This window comes from Odocoileus virginianus, chromosome 17 (assembly GCF_023699985.2).
Source record: "Odocoileus virginianus isolate 20LAN1187 ecotype Illinois chromosome 17, Ovbor_1.2, whole genome shotgun sequence".
Classification (NCBI taxonomy): Eukaryota; Metazoa; Chordata; class Mammalia; order Artiodactyla; family Cervidae; genus Odocoileus; species Odocoileus virginianus.
Genome location: NC_069690.1, coordinates 34,347,652 through 34,354,673, shown reverse-complemented (window position 1 = coordinate 34,354,673; position 7,022 = coordinate 34,347,652). Strand labels below are relative to the sequence as shown.

At 43.2% G+C, this 7,022-nt stretch overlaps 1 long non-coding RNA gene and 1 pseudogene across 1 annotated transcript; one reads left to right on the top strand and one right to left on the bottom strand.

Moving 5' to 3' along the window:
* Positions 1-2,593: 2,593 nt before the first annotated feature.
* Positions 2,594-4,739, bottom strand: LOC110150936 (large ribosomal subunit protein eL15-like; annotated as a pseudogene).
* Positions 4,740-5,219: 480 nt separating this feature from the next.
* On the top strand, positions 5,220-6,865 carry LOC139038954 (uncharacterized). Its single transcript, XR_011492059.1, has 3 exons — positions 5,220-5,337; positions 6,402-6,466; positions 6,776-6,865. It is a non-coding gene; the product is annotated as an uncharacterized lncRNA (long non-coding RNA).
* Positions 6,866-7,022: the final 157 nt, after the last annotated feature.

Here is a 7,022-nt window from a genome sequence, read left to right as displayed (position 1 = left end):
CTTGGTAGTGAGCACACATCAAAATCTGTGAGTTCTCTTTGTAAGGATTTATTTGTTAAATTACCCATGTGCCCTATAATAACTATTGAATCAACGAACATAAAATTTTCTTAAACAATCTTCTGGTGCCTGCATGCTAAATCATTTCAGTTGTGTCCGACTCTTTGCGACCTTACCCACTGTAGCCCACCAGGGTCCGTCCTCCGTCCATGGGATTCTCCAGGCAGGAATACTGGGGTGGGTTGCCATGCGGATCTTCCCGACCCAGGGATCCCACCCACGTTGCTTATATCTCCTGCATTGGTGGGTGGGTTCTTTACCACTAGCACCACTTGGAAAACCCTAAACAACCTCTACTTATCTTTAACTCCAGTATTCTGCCTGTTATTCTCACATTAAAAAAACAAAACTTTCTCTGCAAACAAAACCTTTACCCTGGCCATAACTGAATGCAACCTGATGGCTATTCATTTCCATTTATCTACACTTTGTCTTGTCTCTAGGGAATTATCTTAACTCCCTGGGCATATCAGACATGTATTGTTTGCCAGGCACTATTCTAGGCACTGAAGATCCTGCTGCAAAGAAATCAGAGTCCCTTATTTCAAAAAACATGGAGTCTAGCCAGGGAGACAAGACAAATAGTAGGATGTGATAAACATTATATATACTAGAAGTCCTATGGCATATAGCATAGTGTGAATATGGAGATTATAACCAGAATGCTTTGGTTTGTATACCAGTTTTGCCTCTCGTATCATCTTGGATCAGTTACTTAACCTTTCTGTGCCTCAAATTCTGCATCTGCAAATAGGAATGATAATAATAGCACCTACTTTGCAGGATTGTTCAATGAATTGAATGACTATGTGTAAAGTTTGGATGTTGAGAACACTCTGTGGTGTATTACAACAAGGTTGAGTCAAGGAAGAGAGCGTCTGATAGAATAGGAGGGTAAGTGGTGGTCAGGAGACAAAGATAACACCCAAGTTTCTGGCTGGGCAAATAGTAGTGCCATTTACTAAGATCTGGATCAAAGAATGAAGAGAAAGTTTGGGGTATGTTGATGAATTCATTTTTTAATCAGTTGAATTGAGCTTTCTGAAAACATTTAGTTACTACTGATGGCAACATTTACCCACTGCCAGACACTATGGTAAATGCTGTACCTGAATTGTCTCAGTTATTAATAGTTCTCACAACAACCTTATAAGTTAGGACCATCATTATTATCTGAAGCATAGAGAGGTAAGTAACTTGCCCAGTACTGTACAGTTTAGTGACAGAGCAAGGCTGCGAACTCAAGAAGTTCAATTCTACAGCCTGTGCTTTCTTTCCTGATTTTCATTTGAGTGGAGATGCCTAGTAACAACAATAAGCCCAGTAAACAGTCAAGTATATGGGTGTAATATTTCAGAAGGAGTTCTGGGCTGGTGATTTGGACTTGGTAGTCATCAGCAAAAGGAGCGAACTAAAATCATGGGAACAGAACTGATGGCCCCAAGAGAGTATGTTGAGTGTCAAGAGAAGACAGCCAAAGACACCCAAAGAACACCCAATATTTTATTGATGGACAGAAAAGGAGAAATCCTCAAATGAGACTGAAGAGGAGCAAATGGAATAGTAGAAAGAAAAGCAAAGGAATGAGAGGGTTTGGAGAAAAGAGAGTGATCCACAGGGTTAAATGCTGCGGAAAGGGCAAGAAAGAAAGGACTGAAAAGTGTGAATGGATTTAACCACAAGGAGATTCCTGGTGACCATGGAGAGAGAAGTGGTAGGGATGGCACCCATACTATAATGGGCACTGCATCACTCCAATAAAGCTGTGGGGTTCATCACATTCATCAATAAATCTACATGGCTATTTTCTGCACTCCTCTTCCATGGAATGTATTTTACACCTGTTGTACCAAACAGCAATTTAGACACTGACATATAAACTTCCTAAAAAGATAAAGCAAAGACAAAAGCATTTCTCTTATTAGAAACAAGATATACTATCACTTATAGCTTCCCTGGTGGCTCAGCAGTAAAGAATCCACCTGCAATGCAGGTTCGATCCCTAGGTCAGGAAGATCCCCTGGAGGAGGGCATGGCAACCCACTCCAGTATTCTTGCCTGGAGAATTCCATGAACAGAGGAGCCTGGCGGGCTGCAGTCCATAGGGTCACAAAGGGTCAGACGTGACTGAAGCCACTGGGCATGCATCATTCTTCAAACATTATTGTACTTTAACTTTCATAATTTGACAACGCGTTCATGAAATAATTTGTAGACAACCTAGTTTTTTAAAAACTATTTATCTAGTCATTTGACTGTGCTGGGTCTTCATTGCTGCCTGAGGACTTTCTCTAGTTGGGGTGAGTGGGGGCTACTCTCTAGTTGTGGCACACAGGCTTAATTATCCCACAGCATGTGGAATCTTCTTGGAGCAGGGATCAAACCTGAGTCCTCTGCATTGGCAGGCAAGTTCTTAGCCACTGGACCACCAGGGAAGTCCATAGACACAGTTTTCACAGACAAATTAAAAAACACTTTTTAGACATGAATGTCCTGGTTTATCATGTTAAGAATTTCAGAAACATTACTTATGTTAACAGAAATGGTGGAGCTGGAGTGTACCGTGCCATCTCCCAGCTGCATAATGAGAACCACCAGTGGTACTGTGAAACTTGTCACCCTTTCCGAGGCCATGGTTCTTTAAACTTGTCGATGTCAGCTCTTGTAACTCGCTGTGCTTTTGGACTGGTTTGGTGATCTACTGGGTGTTAGGATTTCTTCTGGTAGCTTTATGGAATGAGAATAACCTCAAAGAATCTGTCTGTAGAATCTTCACCAACTCAGTAAGAATCCAGGACTCTAAGAGCCCCACAGCGGCATCCTGCTCACTCCTCCACAACAGAATGAAGGCTTCAGGCAAACTTTAGCCATGATAATCAGGCTTGCCGTAACTGGCACCCTTAGGCATTTGTGGCCAACACAGCTCACAGGAATCTGATACATGACATGACCTTGCTTGATCTTGTGTCCCAGTCTGCATGCTTTATGAGGCCAGGTAGGATGGAGGGTCCTTCGGGGTGCAGAGAGCTGGCAGTACTGCCAGCAGCACACCTTGAGAAGAAAGTGCATTACATGGGACTGCTTCTTCCTCCATAGCTCTTGGATATATTTGTAAGTGCCTATTTTGGCTTACCTTTGAGATAAACGGATGGCTGCCACCAGATGGAAAGGGAGAAACTTTCATTTAAAAGAAAAAGGCTGATAATTGCAGTATCACATGACCAACCCCAAAAATGTACAAGGTAAAATGGCAGCACAAAGAAGATGATCAGTTGTTGTGTGTGACGCAGAGAATGAGGCTCCAGGTTGGCTTTACAGAGCTGGTGATGCTGGGCGTGTGACCTGAGAAAGATGGGTAGGTGTTTCCGGGGTGAGGAAAGAGCATTCCATGTCTAGAGCAGTGTAATGTGATGTGGTAGGAAGCAGAGGTGTTCAGGGTGTGAGGGAACAGTAGCAAAAAGTTGGAGAAGCAGGTAAGCTCATGGATGACCTTGGTGTTTAAATTTTAGATGGGGACCCATTGAAGGATTCTGAGCAGGGAAGAGACATAACCAGGTTTACATTTAAAAAGATTGAGGCAGCAAAGCAAATAAGAGGATGGTGTCATGGGACCACACAGAAGGCTGGGAAGCATTAGTAACTGTGGCTTTGTTTCTATATTTGTTCCCCAGAGCTGTCAAAACAAAGCATCACAGACTTGGGTGCTTAACAGAAATTTATCCTCTCACAGTGCTGAAGGCTAAAAGTCCAAGATCAACGTGTCAGCAAGGTTGATTTCTCCTGAAGCCTCTCTCCTTGGCTTATAGCTGGCTGCCTTCTCACTATGCCCTCACATGACCTTTCCTCTTTGTGTGTGCCTACCTGGTCTTTCCAAATTTCCTCTTATAAGGATACCAGTCAAATTGTATTGGGGCCTATTTTAACTTTATTACCTCTCTAAAGGCTCTGTTTCCAAATGCAGTCACATCGTGAGGTCCTTCTGTGGACTCTGAGAATTTGAACATATGAATTTGTGTGTGTTTGTGGTAGGGCACACAATTTAGTCCATTACACTTTGCATTAGCAACACATATGGAAAGGGGGCTGCACACCACAGACTGATAAGGTTGTTTTTCATCTCATCATCAGAAAATAACCAACTCATATAATCTATAAAAGTTATGTATAAACTGGGCATTGTGATTTGTTCATAAGACTACTTTTGGGAATTCCCTGGTGGGTCAGTGGTTAGGACTCTGAGCTTCCATTTCAGGGGACATGGGTTGTATCCCTGGTTGAGGAACTAAGATCCCACATGCTGCGGGGTGTGGCAAAAAAAAACACAAAACTTTTTTTCTCTGAATCCATGATGCCCAGTAGTTGATGCTGGTACTGGTTGAACTAATGAAAAAGGCAAATGAGTGAATTTGTTATCAGCAGTGGTAATACACACTAACTGTGGCTCTGGCTGCCCTTAGAGTCTACAAAAAACCAAGCTATACTGTAAGACTTGCCTAGGATGGGACAGGGTGGGAGGGAGCTCTTGCCTCTGAGATCCAAAGGACAGTAGTTTCCTTTTATTTCATTTGAAATTATCATTACATTTTTTTCTTCCATGGATCAGGAGCTCTCTGACAACCAGGTCTTATACATCTATCTATATTCTTGGTCACTAATGCAGTTTCTGGCACGATGCACATGCGCCATTGAATTCTGCGCAATGAATGAGGGAATTAGAAGTTCAGTGGTTAGGTTAACACTTTGGGTGCCAGTGTGGAGCCCAGATTAAACCCTTGGTCAGGAACTTGATCCTGAAAGCTGTGTGATGCAGGCAAAAAAAAAAAAGTTTTAGTGAGCAGAAGCTGTAATTCTGCACTCAGGTTTTGTAAGTCCTGATTGTAGTTCAAGATGAATACTTTTTCCCCCTTTTTGGTGGTCGTGGCAGTGGTGAACCTTCAAAATGCCTCACTGAGAAAACATCAGCCATCAGCTGAAAACTCCCTTATCCCACTGCTACATCTACAAACTGATTTCGATCTTTTCTCTTCTGTAGTTTTAGTGGAGAAAAGGGCCTTTTTTTCTAGGAAAGGCCAATATGCCCTGGAACCTACACTATCACCTTCCCCTCTTAAGAATTTGGAACTTTAGCTATTCTCTTATCTTCTACTTTCAACATTCAGTTCAGTTCAGTTGCTCAGTCTTGTCCGACTCTCTGGGACCCCATGGACTGCAGCACGTCAGGTTTCTCTGTCCATCACAAATTCCCGGAGCTTGTTCAAACTCACGTCCATCGAGTCGGTGATGCCATCCAACCATCTCATCTCCTTTGTTGTCCCCTTATCCTATTGCCTTCAATCTTTCCCAACATCAGGGTCTTTTCCAATGACTCAGTTATTTGTGTCAGGTGACCAAAGTATTAGTCTCCAACACTAAACATATTCTAATTTCCCATATTAAAAAAGCCTTCCTTAACTCATACTTCCTTTCACTTCTCACCCTGTCTTGCTGTTTCCCTTCTTCAAATGAGTTGTCCATCTGCCATTTTACCCCCTCATTGTCCCTTCATTCTTTGATCCATTTCAGTCTGACTTCCAGCTACGGATCCAATGAATTCTTTCTAGTCTTCTCATGCCAGACCTTTGGCAGACTTCTACAGTGTTGGTCACTTTCACCTTCTTGAAACAGTTCCTCCATTTTTCTTTGATCTTCTCTGACTATACTCTTCAGACTTTCCTCTTACATCGTTGACTTCTCTCTCACATCTTTGGCTTTCCTTTCACAGCATCCTATGCTGTTTCCTTCTCTACCCCTTAAAGCAGCATCTCTCAAATGTTTGGCATCTTCAGGACACTTAATGAGAATCCTGCCAGTTTCAGGTTTACTTAAAATAATGATGAACATTGCTTCATGTAATGAAAGGGCCTTTTTATATACTACTCTCTCTGCCTTGAATTATTTTCTGTCCACTTTGTTTGGCTGGAGAGCCATCATCTTTTAGGTCTTAAGTCATTTCCACAGACAGTCCTCTCTGTTACTCTTTGACACAACCCTGTTTTCCCTCCATTATGATCACAGTTTTTGTTGTTGTTTAGCTAGTGATTAAACTTAAAATGTGTTGGGCCTGTTCTACCTGTCTCACGTGTTATTTTCACATTAACATCTTATGTATGTAGGGGAGTATTACTATAAATCCTAACTTTACAGATCGAGAAAGGAAGGCAGAGTGGCAGAGCTGGGATTACCAACCTAGACGATCTGTCTTTAGAGTCCATACTTAATGGTGCTAGAGTACTTATTACTAAAATTTATGTAGATTTATTTATTTATTTTTATAGTGACTGTCTCACTCTCTAATCCTTAAGGTCTGTGAGAGCAAACACCGTGTCTGAAAGGTGAAGCTTAGCTTCAGGAGTTTAGCGGGTACATGGTAAGTACTCAGTTATTTGTTCAGTAAATGAATCAGTAATTAAAAAGAAGATTCCGGTCTGGGAGGCATACTCCTCCCTACACTCCTCGTGACCTTGTAGAAACTGCCTTATCTCTTCCTGCCTTGTTAATCTGGGGAGTCGGAGTGGGAGGACTAACCCAGGTAGAAGAAGCGACAAGCTCAAAGCTAGAAGAATGGAGTCGGAAAACGGCAAGTGCTGAACTTCCGTTTCCTCCACTGGAAGACGGCATAGAGAGCACCGCGTTGAGATAAGTGATACGCTACTCGCTGCCCTTTTCTCCATTTCAGAGTGGTGTTGAAGCTTCAAGACGTAGGCTCCTACTTCTGTGAAAGAGAATGGGCAACGGGAGCCCACGGTGGAGAGCAGCGGACTCGGCCACCGTGAGTAGCCTTGGTGCGGCATAGGGCGGTTCCGACGTGCAGAGGCGGAGTCCCGGCCTCGGAAGGCTCCGCCCCCGGGCCGGCGGAAGCTGCCCGCTCTCAACTCCCTGGTCTGGGTGTGTCCCCGCCGGCGCACGCGCGCGAACGGCATGCT